We start from the raw sequence: 20429 nt of genomic DNA, 5'->3' as shown, positions 1-20429 counted from the left end.
TGAAAACCTTTAAAGACGCATTGAGAAAAACCAGGCGTTTTTAAAACACATGTTTGTTATTACCAAAAAGAGACGACTTTAGGTGAAAATAATAAAAACCCCATGCTGCATAGATAATGCAGATAGTTCTGTTTATCTGGTCAATGGGCAAAAAGCAAGCACTTAAGGTCTCCAATGTTTTGTTCATTTCTTATTGCTGGAATTTGTTATTTCTTCTTGTTGATGACCAAACCGGATGACGGTGGAGATGGTAAGCCGGCATTTACTCAGCCCCGCCCTGCTCGGCTTCGGAGGCGGACGAATTCTCAGTTGGTGGATCAGCTGCTTTTGTCCCTTTGCCATCTTGTAGTTTAGGGTTTTCGGGACGTTTGTGTGTTTCTTAGACTGGATAATCTCAACTAACCAACCTGCAGTTTGGTGATTCTTCCTTCTGTCTCAAATTTGCTGTTGAGACAATTAATGACTTTTTCATTTTAGTTATTGTAAATTTTAACTCCAGAATTTCTCTTTGCTTCTTTTAAAAAAGTAATTTATATCTATTGGTATTCTCTGTTTAATGAGACATCACTCTCATACTTGCCTTTAGTTCTGTAGACATGGTTTCCTATAGTTGTTGAGGACATATTTTAAACAGCTGACTTAAAGTATTTTTAGTAAGTTACACATCTGGCTTACTGGTGGACAATTTCATTGATTGCCTCCTTCTTGCACGAGTCGTACTTTCTTGTTTCTTGGCATGTGCTTTGGTTTGAATGTGTCCCCCCCAGATTGATGTGTTGGAAACTTAATCTCCAATGCAATAGTGTTGAGAGGTGGGAACTTTAAGAAGTGATCGGGTCATGAGGACTTTGCCCTCACGAATGGATTAACACCATTGTAATGGGAGTGGGTCAGTTATTACGAAGGCGAGTTTCTTATAAAAGTGAGTTTGGCCCGCTCTTGCTCTCTTATTCTCACTCTCTCTTACCATTCTGCCTTCTGCCACGGGATAACGCAGTATAAAGTTTCTTACCAGATGCTAGCACTGTGCTCTTGGACTTCCCGACCTCTAAACCACTAGCCAAATAAATTTCTGTTCATTACTAGTCACCTAGTCTCAAATATTCTGTTACAGCAGCAAACAATGACAGCATGGACTAAGAGAGCATGTCTTACAATGTTTGTTGAAAGCTACAGTTCAAGCTTTGTGCAATGGCAGTACTGTAGCCAATGAGGTTTATCCAAGACATGATTATTGCTAATTGAAAACTTTTCCCAATGCCCCACCATGACAACTAATTATAGTCGGCATTGGCAATTTTTGACAGTCTCTACAGAGACTGAATTTAAAAAAAAAAAAAAAGATTACATTTCAAATAACATAATATGGTAGCTGTGGAAGTTGGATTCTCTCCCTCCCCAGAGTTTGTTATGACTGCTTTTGTGTATACTTTTGTTGTTTGCTTGTTTGTTTAGTGACTTCCTGAAGGAATTCTTTGTATTCTTTGTTGTGTGTAGCCACTGAAATTCCTGCTTAGCGAGCTTACTAGTCAGCTAATGATTACAGAGAGATTTCCTTAGACACTTGAAACCAATAAGCCTGTTGGTCCTTGCCAGGGGGACGTCTGTGTATGCTGGGCACACCTTTAGGACTCAGTCAGGCAGCTGACAACTCTCCCAGCCTTCACTTCCTCATTGTGCAGAGGTTCGAGGCCAGCAGAGGTCAGAGCTCCGGGCCTTCTCAGGTCTTCCTTGAGCATGCAGACAATGCTGGGCATGTGCACAGCCCAACGTGACCTTGTAGGTTCCCAGGAGTATGCGGGAGCTTTCCAAAGCCCCATTGACATTTCGCTCTCCAGCTTTTCCTTTTAAATGTTTTGACTAGCCTATTATCTGCCCCAACTGTTGTCCACTGCTTTGGGAGGCTGCAGAGTTAAACAATGGTTTTAAGTGTTTTTGACAAATGTCCCCAGGGTATCAGGTGAGCTGAGAGTCAGGTCAAATAAAGACAGTCTTGTTAGTAGGGTCTCTCAGGGAACCACCCAGCAGGTGAAACAATGACAATTCTCAAAGAATGAGCCGCCCTTGAAGAACCCTAACCCATTTTGTCCCCTCTGCCAAGCTGCTGGTTTTTACTGTGATTGGGAGGCTGTTTTCAAGGCTAATACAAAGTCAGAGAAAGAGAACTGGGAACAGGGCAAGTGAAAATGCCGTAAAGCTAGTTGTTCTTACCAAGACTCAGCTTGAGGAAATGCTCCCTGGATTGCTACAACACTTTAAAACTCAGATTTCTGAGAAAAGTGGCTTCTATTCATTTTTGCCATTTTCTCATTGCTTTCTATGGAAGCAAGAATTTTCAGAGGTCCTCACTCTGCTATTTTTGCTGACACCAACTCCCAGGAAGGTGGTTGGGTATGGTAGCTCATGCCCATGATCCCAGCACTTTGAGAGACCAAGGCCTGGTGGATCACAAGGTCAGGAGTTCAAGATCAGCCTGGCCAACATGGTGAAAGCCTGTCTCTACTAAAATACAAAGAATTATCCGGGCGTGGTAGCTCATGCCTGTAGTCTCAACTACTTTGGAGGCTGAGGCAGGAGCATTGCTTGAACCTGGGAGGCAGAGGTTGCAGTGAGCCAAGATCATGCCACTGCACTCCAGCCTGGGCGATAGAGCGAGACTGTCTCAAAAAACAAAAACTTCCAGTGAGGAAATACTGGTCTAGTGAATGACTATCATCATATCATCCCTGCGCTTCCTGTTCCTTTCCATTATCTTGACGCTTTGTGTTAAGATAGCTCTGTTTCTCTGGAGGTCCTGCTGAGACCTCTAGCTGTGTGCCACTGGCGCTGACACCAGCACGTTCACCATAAATCTTTGTGGGCACACTCCTCAGACACCCTTCTGAGTTAGCATTGCAGTGTTGTAAGTCATCCTGGAACAGTCTGCCCTTAAGGAACCAAAACCAATAAATAGAAAAAATGGTCTCTCAATAGCTTTAATTAATTTAATTTCATTAGTTTTGCACTTTTATGCTCCTGTCACATAATTATTCGTAAATTGTATTCATAACTGTTTCTTAATTTGTAGTAATTTTATCACTCAGAGGATAATTGTTAATTATTTGCCCTATAATTATCATGGAAGAAAACAGGGCTCTTTAAAACCATGAAATTAAATTGGAAAGGAATTTCAAACAGCCACACTTCCCTTTGCCCTGACATCCCAGATGGTGTCTGCGGTTTGTGTTCATAGTTATGCAGAATGACAGATGCCAGGGAGCAAATATTTTCAGCATATTAATAAGAGCGAATGCACTGCCACGTTCCGCGTGGCAGCCACGTGCTGACGCAGAATGCCGGTAACGCTCTCAGACAGCAGGCGGAAAGGCTCAGGTACGCTCCTGCCTCGCGTAGTGTCTGGAGCCGTCAATGGAAAATCAAAACGCTGAAGATCTAGCGCCTACTCCACCAGAGACTCACTGTGTGACTTTGGCCGTGCTCCTTTTAGGAGGCAGGGATGTGAAGTAGTAAGTAGAGAAGCAAGACTCGTGAGCAGAGAGCAGCATCTCGCTGACTCGGCAGCACCACCAGGGATGAGACAGGGCACAAACCACCATTCCCCAAATAGCTGAAGCTTATGTTAAGCTCTGACATGTTAATTTGTATCAATTTTGAAGGAAGTTTCTCTAAAACATGTCATATAGCCCCATTGTTTCTAAAAGTGAATGACAGGGAACATAATTTCAACCTTCTGTTTAACCAACACAGAAAATACATAATAGGCCAGACACGGTGGCTCACGCCTGTAATCCCAGCACTCTGGGAGGCCGAGGGAGGTGGATTACCTGAGGTCAGGAGTTCAAGACCAGCCTGACCAACATGGTGAAACCCCATCTCTAATAAAAATACAAGAACATTAGCTGGGCATGGTGGCAGGTGACTGTAATCCCAGCTACTTGGTAGGCTGAGGCAGGAGAATTGCTTGAACCTGGGAGGCGAAAGTTGCAGTGAGCTGAGATAGTGCCATTGCACTCCAGCCTGGGTGACAGAGCAAGACTCTGTATCAGACACACACACAAGACAGACAGACACACACACACACACACACACACACACACAATAAAACAGATGGGACAAATAGATAAATTTACTTCCAAATATATCAGTAATTACATGTAAATGGACTATCCATGTACTCTCTTCTCAACTTGACCACTGCCAGAATGGCCTGCATCTGCTGGAGGTGACATCACTCTACAGAGGCCTCTGGGGCTGAGATTTAGTCTGCGGATCTGCAGGCCTAGTGGTCAGATCCCGCTGGCCTCCTCTGGAATGTGTTCTTGGATGACTAGGCTTTCTCAACACAGGACGCAGTGTTTCAGGTCTGTCGCCGGATCTTCAGTACTGTTACTCTGCTGTCTTCCAGGTGACGGGTACCCTCCTACTCTCCGTTCAAGCCATGCTTCAGGTGGAGTGGAAGGTGATGTGTCTGGTTTTCAAATCCTCGTGCCTGGGAGCACTGATGATGACGGCAGCAACTGCACTTCATTAATTTTAGCTCCTTCCGCTGCTTCAGCAACATAGATCATTAAAACAAAACTACAAAAGAAAACCAAAGCAGTAACGACAAAAACACTCCTAAGAACTCTTAAAGAGAGGAAAAGGAAAGAAACTGATTTGGGCCGGAAAGTGTTTTAAAAGAAGCAATCTTTATATGAAAAACTAAACAAGAGCATATGAAATACACTTTTCTAAAATAGCTATTTTTTTCTTTCACCGTGTCTTTTTATCATTATTAAAAATTATGGGCCAGGTGCGGTGGCTCAAGCCTGTAATCCCAGCACTTTGGGAGAATCATGAGGTCAAGAGATTGAGACCATCCTGGTCAACAAGGTGAAACCCCGTCTCTACTAAAAATACAAAAAATTAGCTGGGCATGGTGGCGCGTGCCTGTAATCCCAGCTACTCGGGTGGCTGAGGCAGAAGAATTGCCTGAACCCAGGAGGCAGAGGTTGCAGTGAGCTGAGATCGCGCCATTGCACTCCAGCCTGGGTAACAAGAGCGAAACTCCATCTCAAAAAAAAAAAAAATAAAGTATGTTTGTATTAACAAATATTACCAATCTGATCATTACAATGTATTGCTTGGGGTTATTGATTTATTCTTCAACAAATATTTATGATCCTATTATGTGCATGGTGCATGGGGCCGGGTGCTGTGGATATGCAGGTGAGAAAGAGAGTTGTTTAAATAATGCTCTTTAGCCGGGCACAGTGGCTCAGGCCTGTAATCCTAGCACTTTGGGAAGCCGAGGCGGGCAGATCACTTGAAGTCAGGAGTTCGAGACCAGCCTGGCCAACATGGCAAAACCCCATCTTTACTAAAAATACAAAAATTAGCTGGGTATGGTGGCACGCGCCTGTAATCCCAGTTACTCAGGAGGCCGAGACACAAGAATCGCTTGAACCAGAGAAGCAGAGGTTGCAGTGAGCTGAGATTGCACCACTGCACTCCAGGCTAGGCAACAGAGTGAGACCCTCTCTAAAAAAAAAATACAAAAATTAGCCAGGCATGGTGGCACATGCCTGCAATCCCAGCTACATGGCAGGCCGAGGCAGAAGAATCACTTGAACCTGGAGGTGGAAATCGCAGTAAGCTGAGATCACTCCGCTGCACTCCAACCTGGGCGACAGAGAGACCGTGCCTCAAAAGAAAAAAATTTTTTTAAAGCTCTTTAATTGTATAAATATTTATGGGTTTATTCCTGTTTTCATTGTCATAATCATTCCTTGGATAATAAAATCATTAATGAAGATTAATGGAATTTACTATAGATTTATTTTTAAAAGATAAAACCCTTTAAAGCTTCGTCTCCGGTCTTAAAATCATTACAGGCAGTAGTGTGAACCTTGAAAACAAACTTGGGCAAGTGACCTAAACTTTCTGTGCCTCAGTTTTCTTAGTATAAATGGGATGTTGGCAACAATAACACTACTTCATATAGGATTGTTGGAAATAATAAATGAGCTAAATCACTTTAAGTGCTTGGACTAATACCTGACACCTAGAAAACACAAAATAAATGTTAGTTAATATCTTCATTCATTTGTGAGTTCCCTGAGCATCTACTGTGTCTTTCCTATTCATACGATGACTTCATGCATGAATACGATGACTTCAAGCTTTGCTAATGGTTTCCATCATTTCCAGCAAAATTTCCAAAAGACACGTCTTCCATAATTGCCATCTCTGCTTCCCTCCAGCTGGTTCTCACTTAAATCCTCTATACTCTGGATCGTGGCTTTGGTCCCCTTCAGGATCTGTATTCCTGAAAGTCCCTAAAGATCCCCAAAGTCCAGTAAGACATTCAGGTGGACCTTCTTTGTCTTGAAGGCTAGCAAGCATCTGATGTCTGATATGTATTGTTCTTGTGGTTTCTCTGACATGGTGGTGGCAGAGTTCTTTTTTGTTGTTGTTTTGTCTTGTTTTTTTGAGACGGAGTTTTGCTCTTGTTGTCCAGGCTGGAATGCAATGGCACAGTCTTGGCTCACTGCAACCTCTGCCTCCTGGGTTCAAGCGATTCTCCTGCCTTGGCCTCCCAAGTAACTGGGATTACAGGCGCCCACCACCACACCCAGCAAATATTTTGTATTTCTAGTAGAGGCAGGGTTTCACCATGTTGGCCAGGCTGGTCTTGAACTCCTGACCTCAGGTGATCCACCCGCTTCGGCCTCTCAAAGTGCTGAGAGAACAAGCATGAGCCCCCATCCCCGGACCTCTTCCTTTCTGTCCTTGAGGAATAGCATCCATTTTCACAGAGTTAACCATCACTGCTGGAGAGGGGAATACAGCATGGGCTGCTCTAGTGTTTTCCAACACCAACTACTTCTCTGATTCTCAGGATACCAACTGGGTGTCCTACAGTTCAATTCCATTCTGACGTTAACTATAGCAGTTAGTGTCAGATTCCACGCCCAGCACTTCCGTGTGCTCAACAACCTGGAAGTTCATCAACTTTGGTTTAAGACTCTTCAGAAAGCTCATTTTCCAGTGAGTGGGGTTGAAAGTTATGACCTCCATATCACTTGGTCTTTCCGGTTACCAATCCCATCCTAAGGCTATTGAGAGGCCCCACCCTATGTCACCTCATTTGTATAACTTAAAGATTGCTAGAAAGGGACTCTTTAGAACAGACAAAGCCATTCCTATATTCAGGGAATTCCGAGGGTTTTAAGAGCTTTGTTGCAGAAACCTGAGACAAATATAAACATACAGACATGCACACGCACGCACACACACATATATATGCATATATACACACACACATATACGCACACATATATACATGCATATATATACACACACATATACTTACACATATATACACACATATACATATATACACACACATATACACACACATATATACATGCATATATATATACACATATACACACATATATACATGCATATATACACACATACATACACACATACTTACACATATATACACACACATATACATGCATATATATATACACACATACACATATATACACACACACATATATACACACACATGTATACATGCATATATATACACATATACACACATATATACACACACATATATACATGCATATATACACACATACACATATATACACACACATATACATGCATATATATATACACATATGCACACACATATATACATGCATATATATACACACATACATACACACATACTTACACATATATACACACATATACATGCATATATATACACACATATATACATACATATACTTACACATATACACACATATGGACACACATATATACATGCATATATATACACACACACTTACACATATATACACACATACTTACACATATATACACACATATACATATATACACACATATACACACACATATATACATGCATATATATACACATATATACATGCATATAAATACACACATACATACACACATACACATACATACACACATACACATATATACACACATATACATGCATATATATACACACACATATATACACACATACACATATATACACACACATATATATGCATATATATACACACACATATACATGCATATATATACACACATATACACACATATATGCACACACATATATACATGCATATATACACACATACTTACACATATATACACACACATATACATGCATAGATATACACACACATATATACACACATACACATATATACACACACATATATATGCATATATATACACACACATATACATGCATATATACACACATATATACACATATATGCACACACATATATACATGCATATATACACATACTTACACATATATACACACATATACATGCATATATATACACACATATATACATACATATACTTACACATATACACACATACATACACACATATACACACATATATACATGCATATACATACATGCATATACATATACATATATACATGCATATACACACATACATATATACATGCATATACACACATACATATATACATATATATACACACATACATTTTTTTCTTTGAGATGGAGTCTTTCTCTTTCTCTGTTACCCAGGCTGGAGTGCAGTGGTGTGATCTAAGCTCACTGCAGCCTCCACCTTCTGGGTCCAAGCAATTCTCCAGCCTTAGCCTCCCAAGTAGCTGGGATTACAGGTGCGCACAACCAGTTCTGGCTCATTTTTGTATTTTAGTAGGGACAGGGTTTCACCATGTTGGTCAAGCTGGTGTCGAACTCCTGACCTCATGATCCACCCACCTCGGCCTCCCAAAGTGCTGGAATTACAGGCGTGAGCCACTGAGTCTGGCCAAATATATTTTTTGTTATACCACAGTGCAGAGCCAAAGGACCTGGGTGTGATCTCAAGCACCACGACTTAGGAGCTGTGTGACTTGGGTGCCTTAAGTAATCTCCATGAATCACAGTTTCCTCGTCTGTTAAATGGTGATAATAATAAAACCGACCTAATAGTTTGTTGTGAGGATTAAGCAAGTTAACAAAGCACTTAAAATAATACGTGCCAGAAAGTAAGCGGTTAGAAAGTGTTTGGTCACTATCCACCCACGGCTCGCTCCACTGTAAGATAACCTTCTAACTCCTCTCTTCCCTGCAGGTTCAGTTCCCAAGGGCTTTCAAGGTTCTCTACTTTGCAAAAATCTTAAATTCCATGTTATTCACAGCAAGCAGTTTAATAAGTGTTAAATAGAGATGAGATTGGCTAGAAGTGTCCTTCATTCTAAATGGAGACCTTGGGAAGCAGTGTGTGTGTGTGTGTGTGTGTGTGTGTGCGCGCGCATGCGTTTATGAGCGTGCCTGAGTAAGGTTTACAGAACTCCACCTTCTGGAATACAAATATTTAGAAAGAACATAGCTAGGCTTTCAGTACACCTATTGAAATGGGTGAGTTTCCTTATTCCTCCCACAGTGCGTGTGGCTCGATTCTTACATGCCCTGATGCACAAGCCCCTAAGGGCAGCATGCAGACAGACAGGTGCAGAGGTCGAGGAGAGTGTCGTTGGGCTTCAACCCCATGGCAGCGTCTAGAGTGAGTGTTTCTGACTCCTGAAGCCCAAGTGGACGTGCATTACAGTGCGCTCTTTCAGCTTTGCTGTCTGCAGACGGCATGCATTAATCAGCTTGATAGACCCTCTGCCTTATCAAAAGGGCAGAGAGCTTCTTATATCCTGAGTTCTTGCCCAGTGTGCTGGAAAAATCATATCACACTTGAGCTCAAAGGGTGAGTGCAAGGTGTTCTCAGCCAGATGGATGGGAGCCAAAAGTGGGATGGAGTGGGAAGGTGATCTTCTCCTGGAGTTGGGCCACCCAGCGGCCAGACTCTCCTCTGACTGCCCCCAGCCAAATTCCCCTCGGTGTCCACATCATTCCGCCATCAATAGTCTGCCAGTGTCTGCTGGCATGTTCCTCTGCTCCTCTCCATGTCCAGCCACTTGTGTCTGTGCCTGCTAAGGTCTTGGGCTTATATGGGCACAGGCTGGGGGGCGTGTCAGGCCAGAGTGGTCTTGGAAAATGCAACATTTGGGGGCAAAAACAGGAGAGCCTGTTCTCAGTTATGTCTGTAGGCACAGGCCCAAGGGTGAAGCCCTCGCCAGGGACTCCGCTCTTCTCTACCCAGCACTTCCCTGCCCCCTCCCATATCACTATTGGTAGAATAATATATACAGATAAGTACCCAAATGCTTTTGATTAGAGTTGAGGAATGAAAACCTTTCCAAATCAGAAATTACTAAGCAATTCTTGGCAGAGATATTGAAATAAATTATGTTCGTAGTTACCGGTGGAATGTCAGTATTTCCATGATAAACTGTTGACTCAAATCCAGATGCTCCAAGATGGAGTTCACTGTGTTCCATCAAAGCCTTTGAATTCAAGGGTGCATGTGCCCTGATTCCCTTCAGGTTATTACAGTTTTCCTTGGAACGGGGAAAAATCGGCGGATGCATTAAAGTCATCATGACATCATGCTAACTAATAAATTCGAAGACAAACCCATACAGGAAAGAACTGATCTTTCTTACACGCCCACTTGTCTCCTTTGCAGCCATTTTTACGTATTTCTGTCTAATTTATGAGGACTGTATGAGGACTCCTAGAATCTTTTGAAGGATCTTCTTGGATTCTTTTCCTCTGTGTGAGCAAAGTCCTATGCTTCCTTTAAGCTCCAGCTCAAGTCACAGCTCCCATGAATTTTACTTAACCCGAAATCTTACGTAACTCCTCTTATGGACTATACATTGTGTTCCCCAAAATTTATACATTAAAATCTTAACCCCCATTGGAAGTAGGGCCTCTGGGAGGTGATTAGGTCATGAGAGTGGAGCCCTTATGAATGGGATTAGTGCCCTTATAGAAAAGGCCCCAGAGAGCTCCCTCGCCCTCTTTCTGCGAAGTGAAGATATAACAAGAAGTCAGCAGCCTGCACCCAGAACGGAGTCCGCACAGGAACCCAGCCATGGGTTGGATACCTTGATCTCAGACTTCTGGTCTCCAAATGATCAGAAATACGTTTTTGTTACTTACAAGCCACCCAGTCTACGGTCCTTTGGTATAGCAGCTTGAACTGACTAAGGCATTCCCTAGCACAGTATTTCTACTGGTTCATCATCATAATCAACTATGAGTTTTTGGGGAAAAAAAAAATCCCAGGCCAGATTTCTAAAGAGTCTGATTTCTATAGATTACCTATAAGTCTGGAATAGGCCCAGTAAGAATTGCAAAAGTTCTCTTGGGGATTGTGATGATTAGGCTGATTTAGAAGCCACTGGTCTCAGTCTTCTACTACTTGACGGGCGTGTAGTAGTTAAGTTTACAAATACTGAGCCCCCAAAGATCTGCTTTCATGAGAACTATTTCTCCATCCACAAGTAGTGGGTCCTGACAGGTTCAATTTTGGAAGACGCCTTTCTTTTGGGCCACGGTGATTTGATCAAGAGAAGGCATATGACATAAGCTGGGCCAGACTTTTCTGTTCTTTTATCTGAATTGAGAGACTGAGCCTGAAAGAGCTGGGAACTGGGTCACTTGGAAGAGCATCAGACCCAAGGTCCACATGCTCCTGTTGGGCCCCTGGGGCTTTTCTAAGCAGAAAAAGGCCCATTTTCATCAACTCTTCCTGGAGTGGTGTGAAACACTCTGTATTAGTGCCCTAGGACTGCCATAAAAACTACCACCTCCTGAGTGCCTTCAAACAGCAGGAATGGATCGTCTCACAGTTCAGGAGGCCAGAAATACAAAATCAAGGTGTTGGCCGGGTGCGGTAGCTCATGCCTGTCATCCTAGTACTTGGGAGGCTGAGGCGGGCAGATCACCTGAGGTGGGGAGTTCGAGACCAGCTTGGCCAACATGGCGAAACCCTATCTCTATTAAAAATACAAAAATTAGTGGGTGTGGTGGCAGGTGCCTATAATCCCAGCTACTCAAGAGGCTGAAACAGGAGAATCACTCGAACCCGGAGCAGGGCAGAGGTTGCAGTGAGCCAAGGTTGCACCACTTCACTCCAGCCTGGATGAAAGGGAGAAACTCCGTCTCAAAAAAAAAAAAAAAAAAAAAACAAGGTGTGGCAGGATTGGTTCCTTCTGGGGGCTTTAAGGAGAAGCTGCCCCCAGTGTGTCCCCAGCTTCCTCCTGGTGTTGCCAGCAATGCTTGGCACTCCCTGGTTGTAGACACATCACTCCAATCTCTGTGGCCCTTCCTTTTCTTATCGGGGCACCCGTCACTGTATAAAGAGCCCATTCTAAATCCAGGAAGCGTTCATCTCAAGATCCTTAACTAATCACATCTGCGAGAACCGTATTTCCAAATAAGGTCAGACCAAGGTTCCGGGTTGGACTAAGTTTTAGAGGGACGCTATTCTATCCCCTACATGCTCATTTGCTTGAGTGAGCTGCCGAAGACAACTGCTCAAATTCCCAGAGAGACAGGGGACCTCTTTTCCCCTACATGTATGTCAGTCCCATGTGGAACTCAGGAGTCAGCTTGGGTGATGTGGCCACGCCTGGACTGCGTCAGCGGAGGTGGGCACTCTGATTGGCCAGCCTGAGTCACATGCTCGTGTGCATTGGGGACACAGAGTCACATGACAGACAGCTTCACCAGAGTCACATGGGATGGAGAAGGGAGTTTTCCCAAAGGGAAGGAATGCTGGGTAGATATAATTGCAACCCCTCAATACCACCAGGACTCATCTGGTTTCAGATTTGAAGGAAAAATAAAAATTGCAATCAACATTTCTATAGTTCATAAAATTTATAGCAAATTGGCTTCCACTCTCTTTCCACGGACTTAGCAAGTGTTAGTTACAGGGTTCCTACTACCTATTAAAAAAAGATGAAAATTCTCAGATAAAGTACTTAAACCTTAGTCTCTCCGTCTCAAAATTGTTATCCATAGAATCAGCCGACTGTGTTCAAAGAAGCGACAGTTCACATTGACACAGCACTTTGCGCGATCATATCTACGATCAGAATTGATGAGCGCGGTGACTCTGGGAGGCAGGCATTGCTGTTATCTCCATTTTGCGGATCTGGGAAACGGAGGGGCAGAACACGTACGTCATTTGCCTGAGGTCACATGATCAGCTTGTGCAGAACCAGCCTCAGAATGCAGACCCGCCTGAGGCCTGAACAGTCTCTGCCCTTATTATAACGGCCCTGTTCCAGGATGCCCTTGAAAGCCAGGAGAACACCCTGGAGAACACTTCGTCTTCCTCTCAACCAGCCTCTCCACGACACAGGATTGCTCTTCTGCTGGGAGGCACTATTACAAACTTTTGATCTCACAAACACGTTTTTCTTCCTCAGAAGCACATTCTCATTCGGAAGGAATGCAAAGCTCAGAGGTGTGTGGAAAACTTAATCTTTGCTCTCTTCTAGAAAAAAGAAAAAACGGTTAGGGAGGGTTGATACTGTCTTCTCTTCCCTCTAATAAAACAACAGGTCTGGTGCGGTGGCTCATGCCTATAATCCTAGCACTTCAGGAGGCCAAGGCAGGCAGATCACTTGAAGTCCGGAGTTGGAGACCAGTCTGGCCAGCATAGCAAAACCCAGTCTCTACTAAAAGAAAAACACACAAAAATTAGCTGGGCGTGGTGGTGCATGCCTGTAAGCCCAGCTACCCCGGAGGCTGAGGAAGGAGAAGTGCTTGAACCTGAAAGACGGAGGTTGCGGTGAGCTGAGATCACGCCACTGCACTGCAGCCTGGGGGGAAGAGCAAGACTCCATCACACACACAACAAAAGCATGGCTCCTTTCTCCTCTGGAACTCTGAGGACTGAAGCTTAGGGTGATGGGCTTCAGTCTGTAGGGACTTGGGAAGACGTCTGTGTGTAGATGTGTTTAATGGGCATGTGCGTGTGGCATGGCATTAAGTAATAATGTTAATTTTCCCACAGTGGATTAGTTCCCAGGCAATAACAGAAACCAGTATTTCCTCGCTACCAGCAGCGTTGCGGGAACTTCCGTTATCTGTCTCATCCCAGGCCTCCTGAACCATTGAAAAGGAACCCAGGAGGAAGGGTGGAGAAGAGGGTTAATTTTAGGTGTCATCTTAGGTAGGCCGTGGTACCCACATATTTGATCAGACAGCAGTCTAAAAACAAACAGAAAACCTTTGTTGTGTTGTTTGTTTTTGAGTCAGAGTCTCGCCTGTCACCCAGGCTGGGTGCAGTGGCACAATCTTGGCTCACTGCAATCTCCCCTCACTGGGTTCAAGTGATTCTCCTGCCTCAGCCTCCCAAGTAGCAGGGATTACAGGTGCCTGCCACCATATCCAGCTAATTTTTTGTATTTTCAGTAGAGACGGGGTTTCACCATGTTGGCCAGCCTGGTCTCAAACTCCTGTTCTCAGATGATCTGCCCTACTTGGTGTCCCAAAGTGCTGAGGTTACAGGCAAGATCCCTGCGCCCAGCCTCAAACACCTTTGTTTCTGCAAAGGTTTATGGGTTTTTTTTGTTTTATTTTCTTTTTTGTTTTTGAGACAGGGTCTCACTCTGTCACCCAAGCTGGGGTGCAGTAGTGCAATCTCGGTTCACTGCACCTCCGCCTCCTGGGCTCAAGTGATCCTCCCTCCTTGTTCTCCCAAGTAGTTGGGACTGCAGGTAAGCATCACCATACCTTTAAGGGACCTTTGCACAGCCTCATGTTTCCCAGGCTGTGCAAAGGTATCTTAAAGATGAAATGAACATTTAAATCACTAAATTTGAGTAAAATGAATGTGGGTGGGCCTCACACAAGCAGTTGAAGGCTTTAAGTGAAAACTGGCTGAGGTTTCCCTGAAGAAGGAATTCTGCCAGCAGACTGTCTTGGGATTCGTCCTGCAGCATCGATGCTTCCCCAGGTCTCCAGCCTGCCAGCCTACCCTGCGGACTGTGGGCTCACCAACAACACTGTGTGAGCCAGTTCCCTGGCACAAATCTCTGAATAGAAATCTCTACACATCCTGTTGGCTGTGTTCCCTCCAGCACATCCTTGCACACACACTTCTGGCCGCCTCGTGATGCCTGCATTTTCCCTTCAGCATTCACGCGGCTGCTTTGTTTCTCTGTCACCCGCCCCCGGCGCATGGGTTCTGCTGTATCTTGTCTCTTCCCATGCAGCCCGGTCCTACTGAGGGCGGGGGTCATTTTCACACATGCCAGCGTTTTCTCATGTCTCTCCGTCCCCTGCTCAGATACACTCTCCCCCTTGAGCTGTCCTTTAGCTGAAGGAGCATGGCTGGCCTGCACTCTGCTCTCAGGGACGTCGGCATCACAGCTCCTTCTGGCTTCCTTCCTCCTCTCTGATGCACATCTCCAGGGGAAGCCATCATTTCTAATTCCCTTCAGAGGTTATCATCGAAACCTCCTTTCTGAAAAAAATGAGCGCATTTATACAGTAAGTCCTCATGTAACGTCATGGGTAGGGTCTTGGAAACTGTGACTTTGAGCAAAGTCCTTGACTAACAGCAGGTCCTTGAATAACGTTGGTTATAATGTTGATGAGGAAAAAAAAGTGGTTCCATTTACATTGTTTTGCTTAAAGTTACAGTTTCCAAGAAACTATTACATTAAATGAGGACTTTGTGTATATTCAAATGAATTGTTTTCTGAGTCTGTAGATCACGTGAATTCTAATCGTTCAATTATATGCCTTGGTTTTAATTGTGGATATGCCAATCCTCGTGTTAGGTTCGCCATCATTTGGAAACTGAAATATCAGGTCCCCTGTCAGCAGCCTGGGGATCTCTCATTTAATTAAACACAACTGGGAAGATATTGCTTTAATAACTGCTTAATCTGTTATCACTTATCAAGTAAGCATATAGCAGCACTGATCTTCAGGAATAAATGATTTTCACATCCCCCTTTTCTGGAAAATGCACAAATTTCCTTGAGCTCGTCTTGGTATTTGAGCTACTTTTCTTTCTTTTTTTTTTTTTTTTGAGACGGAGTTTCACTCTTGTTACCGGGGCTGGAGTGCAATGGTGTGATCTCGGCTCACCACAACCTCTGCCTCCTGGGTTCAGGCAATTCTCCTGCCTCAGCCTCCTGAGTAGCTGAGATTACAGGCACACGCCACCATGCCCAGCTAATTTTTTATATTTTTAGTAGAGACGGGGTTTCACCATGTTGACCAGGATGGTCTTGATCTCTTGACCTTGTGATCCACCCGCCTCGGCCTCCCAAAGTGCTGGGATTACAGGCTTGAGCCACAGCGCCCGGCCGTGAGCTACTTTTCTTTTGAGGGTGACGATCTGTCCCTTTACTATAGTATCTGAAAACTTGTCCTTGAAAATGACCGGAGAGACCAGGGAAAAATGCAGTGAGCCTCCTCTTTGAGGATGACGCAGTCACTATTTGTCTTTACCTCCCCTCCCTAGCTCCCAAAATCTGATAAAAAGGATACACAATCTATTTTCTTAAGAGAATAAATCCATTCTCCATCACAGAGCTGGAAAAGAAGAAGGCTCTCAGCATTAAATCAGAATTTGGTTGCTGGGGCGGGGGGCGGTTTGCAGATTTCTGGAATATTGAAAGCAAATGGCCTAACTTACGAGAAACAAGGCAGAGAGTTCCACCAGCAAACACAGGCGTTGTCAGAGGCTTGCCGTCCTTGCAAACAGAGCCCCACAGAAACTCTAAGGGTCGACGGTAACCAACACAGACCTTAGTTAAAAGGCTGATTGCAGATTGTCATGCCTCGCTGCCACTTTGCATATAAAATAGGAAAACCTAAACACCAAGTAGAGATGGGTGTAAAGGATCCTGCTAGTCATAGAAATGCAAATGGCCTTTATGCACACGGAAAGATGCTCAAACTCTCCGGTAGTCTAGCAGATAAGTGCAAAGAGAATGACAACAATATACCATATCTCACTCATCTGACAGCTGATACTGCCTGTAAATGTATGAGTGAATGGTTTCTTCCCATGTAGGTAGGAATCTACCCTGTTGGTAGGAATCTAAAGATGTAGTTGTTTTTTTTCTTAGCTGCTCCAGAGCTAACTCCTCGGCAGTGCATCCAGAGTGACTCTAAAGATACAGTCTTTCGGGGTAACAATTTGTCGCCATCTAACAAAACGTCCCATGTCTTCACACAGCAATTCTTCTTTGACATCACAGAAATAATGACAGATGCAGGAATATACCAGTTAACATTGTTTGCAATAGCTAATGATTAGAAACAATCTCTAGAGAAATGGATACGTTATGGTTTATTCATAGTAAGGAATACTATGTTTAAAACATCTGACACAGAAAAACCCTCAAGATACATTATTATAAAAAATAAGCGATGTACCCCCTGGATTATCCTAGTGAACCCAAGGTAATCACATGTCCTTACCAGCAGGGGGCAGTGGCGTTGGGGTGGGACAGAAGATGTAAGGTTGGGCACAGAGGTCATAGAGGCAAGAAGATGCTTTGAAGACTGGGGGAGGGGCCTTGAGCAGAGAAATGCAGAAGCCAGAAAAGGCAAGGAGACAGGATCTTCCCTGGAGCCTATCCCACTTTTGTTGTTGTTGATTTTCAGACAATTACAAGCATACTGAAATTTTCAAGGATAGTAGAAACTTTTTCCTGGATCATGTGAGAGTAATGCTGACACAATGCCCAAGTCTCCAGTTGGTAATTCCTTCAAAAAAGGAGATTCGCCTACACAAGCAAAAATGCCACCAGAAAAATCAGGAAATTAACAATGAAATCTTCCTACAACCAACTCTATGCATTGCACCCCAGTTTCTCCAGTTGCACCAATAATATCTTTTACAGCCAAAGGATCCAGGACGGGGGTCCTGCTGTGTTCACTGCTCGTGTCTCTACTCACCTTCCATCTAGAGGCTGTCTTCTCATTGCCTTCTATCAGGTGGCAACGATTCTCATTAGTCCATTTCTGCCCAGATCAACTATGATCACTTGATTAAGGTGGTATTTGTCAGCTTTCTCTACTGTGCATGACTAATCTTTCGGAATCAGTAAGAAAACGTGAGACTATTTATATATCTTTCCTTTCCTTTCCTTTCCTTTCCTTTCCTTTCCTTTCCTTTCCTTTCCTTTCCCTTTCTCTTTCTTTTTCCTTTCTTTTTTTTCAAGGTCGGTCTAGCTCTGTCACCCAGGCTGGAGTACAGAGTGGCCCGATCTTGGCTCACAGCAGCCTTGACCTCTCTAGACTCAAGCTATCCTCCTGACTTAGCCTCCCAAGCAGCTGGGACAACAGGCATGCACTACCACACCAGGATAATTTTCGTATCTTTTGTAGAGACGGGGTTCCACCTGTTGACCTTGTGGGAAGTACCATGTTGGCCAGGCTGGTCTCAAACTCCTGAAGTCAAATGATCTGCCCACCTCCTCCCTAAGTGCTGAGAATACAGACATGAGCCACCATGCCCAGCCTGTTCTTTTCTTACATAATACTGCTTATGTAGAACTAAGTATGAAATCATCCAAATTTCCTATGATCCCAAATTAGATTAAGATAATTCCTGTTGGCTGGAAAAGATACTATTACATGTGGCTTCATTCCTTTACTGTATAGTCCACAGAAATTGAGACTTAATCTTCACATTGAGTGGAAAATAAGAGGGAATATGTTCAGATGACAATAAAAGAAAGTCAGATTCGGCTTTCAGACAGAATGACATTAAATATATTTTGACACTGAAACAAGTGACCAAGTACAGTTAAGGAATTTCCTTGACTCATGATGTTTATAGGAAGAATAAATGTAGCAAAACTCAGCTGTTCAACACGTCTTCTCAAATAACTTCTGTAAAATGCTTAACTTTAGAATATAACCGCATCAGCCAGGGGTCTCTGGAGAAACAGAACCAATAGGAGATGTGTGTGTGTGTGTGTGTATGTGTGAATATGTGTGTGTATGTGTATGTATGTATGTGTGGTGTATGTGTGTGTCTGTGTGACACACAGACACAGAGAGAGAGAGAGAGAGATTTTAAAGAATTGCTCAAATAATTGTGGAGGCCAGCAAGTCTGAAACCTCTGGGACAGGCCCACAGGTTGGAAATTCAGGTAGGAGCTGATGTTGCCGTCTTGAGTTTGAAATCTGTAAAGCAGGCCAAGCAGGCTGGAAACTCCGAGTTTCTGTGGTGCAGGCTCGAAGCAGAATTCCTTTTTCTCAGGGAAAGCTCAGTCTTTGCTCTGAAAGCCTTCAGCTGGTTGGACGAAGCTCACGCACATTCAAGAGGACACGCTACTTTATTCAAAGTCAGCTGATTGTACGTATCCATCACATCTACGGAATACCTTCACAGCAACATGCAGGTTCGTGTTTAACCAAACAGCTGGGCGCCACCACCAAGCCTAGTGCACACATAGTGAAGCATCACCATAACCATCTCTGTTTTCAAAGAAACATTGATTTTCTTTTGCAATATTAAGTCAAAATTTATATTTCCTATGCACTGTTTAACTAGCATTGAATTCACTTAGTTCCTAATAAAGTTTTACTAACACGCACATACAAGTCTTATTAGAAAATTGATTTATATATGTTGGAAAACACATTTATTGCATTGTTTCGGAACAGTTTTAGTTTTTGCGTGATCTTTTCTGTGGTCATATATTGAATTTTCTTTGACGATCTTCACTGATGTCAGCTATTTGGGGGAAAATATAGATTATTATTTTTATTTTTAAAGACAGAGTCTCACTCTTTAGCCCAAGCTAGAGTGCAGTGGCACGATCCTGGCTCACTGCAACCTTCGCCTCTGGGGCTTACGTGATTCTCCTGCCTCAGCCTCCCAAGTAGCTGGGACTACCACACCCAGTTAAATTTTTTTGTATTTCCAGTAGAGATGGGGTTTCACCATTTTGGCCCGAGTGGTCTCGAACTCCTGAGCTCAGGTGATCCACCCGCCTTGACCTCCCAATGCTGGAATTACAGCATTGGCCACTGCACCCGACCAAAATATAGATTATTTTTATAAAACGTGTCACTGAAAGGGTTTGGGCAAATAAGTGAGTCTTTTTTTTTTTTTTAAATTCAGTCTCCGTAGAGACTATCAAAAATTGCCAATGCTGTCTATATTGCAAGTCGTCACGGCGGGGTCTTGGGAAAAGTTTTCAATCAGCAATAATGGCGCCTCGGATACACCTCATGGGCTACGATACCTCCCTGCACAAAGCTGAGAGAGTGAGCCTTTTGGTGCAGGCTGGCACTCACACGCAGAGACGCTGCAGATGAGTCTCCACCCTCAGCCTCTGCAGAGGGAGCTTGGGTCCAGCTAGCTGGACTGATACAGCTCTGGACTGCAAGAGAAGGCCTCGAGCCCCCGCCCCCACTCAGTTGGGTTCCTTTTTTAAAGAGCCCGATTGGCTTTGCCAGGGGGAACAAAATGTCTGCTTGGGCATCGGGCGGGCTGGGCTT

At 43.7% G+C, this 20429-nt stretch overlaps 2 non-coding genes across 2 annotated transcripts; one reads left to right on the top strand and one right to left on the bottom strand.

The window, feature by feature from the left end:
• The first annotated feature begins 1180 nt into the window (after positions 1–1180).
• Positions 1181–1319, top strand: LOC118152443 (U4 spliceosomal RNA). Its single transcript, XR_004741208.1, has one exon. It is a non-coding gene; the product is annotated as a U4 spliceosomal RNA (small nuclear RNA).
• Positions 1320–20049: 18730 nt separating this feature from the next.
• On the bottom strand, positions 20050–20189 carry LOC118152446 (U4 spliceosomal RNA). Its single transcript, XR_004741211.1, has one exon. It is a non-coding gene; the product is annotated as a U4 spliceosomal RNA (small nuclear RNA).
• Between the last annotated feature and the right edge of the window lie 240 nt (positions 20190–20429).

This window comes from Callithrix jacchus, chromosome 3, assembly GCF_049354715.1.
Source record: "Callithrix jacchus isolate 240 chromosome 3, calJac240_pri, whole genome shotgun sequence".
In the NCBI taxonomy this organism is placed as follows: Eukaryota; Metazoa; Chordata; class Mammalia; order Primates; family Cebidae; genus Callithrix; species Callithrix jacchus.
The sequence above is the reverse complement of the archived record's forward strand: the minus strand, read 5'-3'. Positions and strand labels throughout refer to the sequence as shown.